At 31.6% G+C, this 4263-nt stretch overlaps 1 long non-coding RNA gene across 2 annotated transcripts; it reads right to left on the reverse strand.

Annotated features, from left to right (window-relative positions):
• Window positions 1–365: 365 nt before the first annotated feature.
• Window positions 366–3838, reverse strand: LOC112556950. 2 transcript variants are annotated; one of them, XR_003097872.1, is made up of 3 exons: window positions 3797–3838; window positions 1635–1702; window positions 366–611 (listed from the first exon to the last, which is right to left on the reverse strand). It is a non-coding gene; the product is annotated as an uncharacterized LOC112556950 (long non-coding RNA). The 2 variants fall into 2 exon arrangements; XR_003097871.1 differs by lacking the exon at window positions 3797–3838 and adding an exon at window positions 3367–3409.
• Between the last annotated feature and the right edge of the window lie 425 nt (window positions 3839–4263).

Below are 4263 nucleotides of genomic sequence, written 5' to 3' on the forward strand. Positions count from 1 at the left end.
GATTCTGAAAATACGCCAAAAAATAGATACAGGTCATTAAACATACAATCAGAACTAGATGGACAACACAAAAGAAAGCAAAAATACAAAAGATAAAGAAAGGAAATACATCCCACCTCTCATTCATTCTTGGTCACTGTCATGAGTTGCTGTCCTTTCCTTCTACTGGCCAGGAACGCCAAGGCTTCCGTGATTTGAAATGCAAAAATAGATGAGAAAGATCGTAAAAATACTATAAAAAAAAATTAAAATTAAGTTACAAATTTAAGTCCATTGACATGCATAAAACAATATACACAGCCATACAGAACGTATTAGTTTAAAGGTTAGAATGGTTAGTGTTTAGTAAAGATACAACAAACACATTTCAGTTTTCACTTCCTTTAATGATATACGCTTGGGTCTTCTCAGTCCTTGTAGAAAATCAATTTAAGAAAGATTCTGAAAAATAGCCCCCAAAATAGATACAGGTCATTAAACATACAATCAGAACTAGATGGACAACACAAAAGAAAGCAAAAATACAAAAGAAATACATCCCACCTCTCCATCATTCTTGGTCACTGTCAAGAGATGCTGTCCTTTCCTTCTACTGGCTAGGAACGCCAAGGCTTCCGTGATTTCAAATGCAAAAATAGATGAGAAAGATCGTAAAAATACTATAAAAAAAATAAAGATTAAGTTACAAATTTAAATCCATTGACATGCATAAAACAATATACACAGCCATACAGAACGTATTAGTTTAAAGGTTAGAATGGTTAGTGTTTAGTAAAGATACAACAAACACATTTCATTTGTTACTTCCTTTAATGATATACGCTTGGGTCTTCTCAGTCCTTGTAGAAAATCAATTTAAGAAAGATTCTGAAAAATAGCCCCGAAATTAAGGTCATTAAGAACTAGATGGATACAAAGATAAAGAATACTTCAACTGTCAAGAGTTGCTGTCCTTTCCTTCTTATGCGATGAAAGATCGTAGATTAAGTTACAAATTTTAAATCCATTGACATGCATAAAACAAGTTTAGTTTAAAGTCATTAGTTTTTACTTCCTTTAATGATATACGCTTGGTCTTCTCAGAATGGCACTGAAAAATAGCCCCAAAATAGATACAGGTCAAAACATACAATCAGAACTAGAGGACAACACAAAAGAAAGCAAAAATACAAAAGATAAAGAAAGAAATACATCCCACCTCTCCTTCATTCTTGTCACTTCAAAGTCTGTCTTTCACGGTTCTACTGGCTAGGAACGCCAAGGCTTCGGTGGTTTCAAATGCAAAAATAGATGAGAAAGATCGTAAAAATACTATTAAAAAAAAATTAAAATTAAGTTACAAATTTAAATCCATTGACATGCATAAAACAATATACACAGCCATACAGAACTCATTAGTTTAAAGGTTAGAATGGTTAGTGTTTAGTAAAGATACAACAAACACATTTCATTTGTAACTTCCTTTAATGATATACGCTTGGGTCTTCTCAGTCCTTGTAGAAAATCAATTTAAGAAAGATTCTGAAAAATAGCCCCCAAAATAGATACAGGTCATTAAACATACAATCAGAACTAGATGGACAACACAAAAGAAAGCAAAAATACAAAAGATAAAGAAAGGAAATACATCCCACCTCTCCTTCATTCTTGGTCACTGTCAAGAGTTGCTGTCCTTTCCTTCTACTGGCTAGGAACGCCAAGGCTTCGGTGTATTTCAAATGCAAAAAAATGAGAAAGATCGTAAAAATACTATAAAAAAAATAAAGATTAAGTTACAAATTTAAATCCATTGACATGCATAAAACAATATACACAGCCATACAGAACGTATTAGTTTAAAGGTTAGAATGGTTAGTGTTTAGTAAAGATACAACAAACACATTTCATTTTTTACTTCCTTTAATGATATACGCTTGGGTCTTCTCAGTACTTGTAGAAAATCAATTTAAGAAAGATTCTGAAAAATAGCCCCCAAAATAGATACAGGTCATTAAACATACAATCAGAACTAGATGGACAACACAAAAGAAAGCAAAAATACAAAAGATAAAGAAAGGAAATACATCCCACCTCTCATTCATTCTTGGTCACTGTCAAGAGATGCTGTCCTTTCCTTCTACTGGCCAGGAACGCCATGGCTTCAGTGATTTCAAATGCAAAAATAGATGAGAAAGATCGTAAAAATACTATAAAAAAAAATAAAGATTAAGTTACAAATTTAAATCCATTGACATGCATAAAACAATATACACAGCCATACAGAACGTATTAGTTTAAAGTTAGAATGGTTAGTGTAAATTATTAAAAATAGTAAAAAATCAATTAGAAAGATACAACAGGAACTTTTTTACATTCTACTGTCATGACAGAACAAACAGCCAAAAATTGGTCTTCCTCCCTTGTAGAAAACAATTTAAGGAAGAGAAAGATTCTGAAAAATAGCCCCCAAAATAATTACAGGTCATTAAACATACAATCAGACTAGATGGACAACACAAAAGAAAGCAAAAATACAAAAGATAAAGAAAGGAAATACATCCCACCTCTCTTCATTCTTGTCACTGTCAAGAGATGCTGCCTTTCCTTCTACTGATTCGAGTGGATTTCAATGCAAAAATAGAAGAAAGATTGTAAAAATACTATAAAAAAAATAAAAGATTAAGTTACAAATTTAAATCATTGGATAAAACAATATACACAGCCATACAGAACTATTAGTTTAAAGGTTAGAATGTTATGTTTAGTAAGATACAAAAAACACATTTCATTTTTACTTCCTTTAATGATATACGCTTGGTCTTCTCAACCTTGTAGAAAATCAATTTAAGAAAGATTCTGAAAAATAGCCCCCAAAATAGATACAGGTCATTAAACATACAATCAGAACTAGATGGACAACACAAAAGAAAGGCAAAAATACAAAAATAAGAAAGGAAATACATCCCACCTCTATTCATTCTTGGTCACTTCAAGAGTTGCTGTCCTTTCCTTCTACTGGCCAGGAACGCCAAGGCTTCCGTGATTTCAAATGCAAAAATAGAGAGAAAGATCGTAAAAATACTAAAAAAAATAAAGATTAAGTTACAATTTAAAATCCATTGACATGCATAAAACAATATTACACAGCCATACAAACGTATAGTTTAAAGTTAGAATGGTGTTTAGTAAAGATACAACAAACACATTTCATTTTTACTCTTTAATGATATACGCTTGGTCTTCTCAGTCCTTGTAGAAAAATCAATTTAAGAAAGATCTGAAAAATAGCCCCCAAAATAGATACAGGTCATTAAACATACAATCAAACTAGATGACAACACAAAAGAAAGCAAAAATACAAAAGATAAAGAAAGAAATACATCCCACCTCTCATTCATTCTTGGTCACTGTCAAGAGTTGCTGTCCTTTCCTTCTACTGCCAGAACGCCAAGCTTCCGTGATTTCAAATGCAAAAATAGATGAGAAAGATCGTAAAAATACTATAAAAAAAATAAAGATTAAGTTACAAATTTAAATCCATTGACATGCATAAAACAATATACACAGCCATACAGAACGTATTAGTTTAAAGGTTAGAATGGTTAGTGTTTAGTAAAGATACAACAAACACATTTCAGTTTTTACTTCCTTTAATGATATACCTTGGGTCTTCTCATCCTTGTAGAAAATCAATTTAAGAAAGATTCTGAAAAATAAGCCCCCAAAATAGATACAGTCATTAAACATACAATCAGAACTAGATGGACAACACAAAAGAAGCAAAAATACAAAAGATAAAGAAAGAAATACATCCCACCTCTCATTCATCTTGGTCACTGTCAAGAGTTGCTGTCCTTTCCTTCTACTGCCAGGAACGCCAGGCTTCGTGATTTCAAATGCAAAAATAGATGAGAAAGTCGTAAAAATACTATAAAAAAAAAAAAGATTAGTTACAAATTTAAATCCATTGACATGCATAAACATATACACAGCCATACAGAATCGTATTAGTTTAAAGGTTAGAATTTAGTGTTTATTAATTAGTAAAGATACAACAAACACATTTCATTTGTTACTTCCTTTAATGATATACGCTTGGTCTTCTCCATCCTTGTAGAAAATCAATTTAAGAAAGATTCTGAAAAATAGCCCCCAAAATAGAACAGTCATTAAACATACAATCAAGAACTAGATGGACAACACAAAAGAAAGCAAAAATACAAAAAGATAAAGAAAGGAAATACATCCCACCTCTCATATTCTTGGTACTGTCAAGAGTTGCTG

Source organism: Pomacea canaliculata, linkage group LG2, assembly GCF_003073045.1.
Source record: "Pomacea canaliculata isolate SZHN2017 linkage group LG2, ASM307304v1, whole genome shotgun sequence".
In the NCBI taxonomy this organism is placed as follows: Eukaryota; Metazoa; Mollusca; class Gastropoda; order Architaenioglossa; family Ampullariidae; genus Pomacea; species Pomacea canaliculata.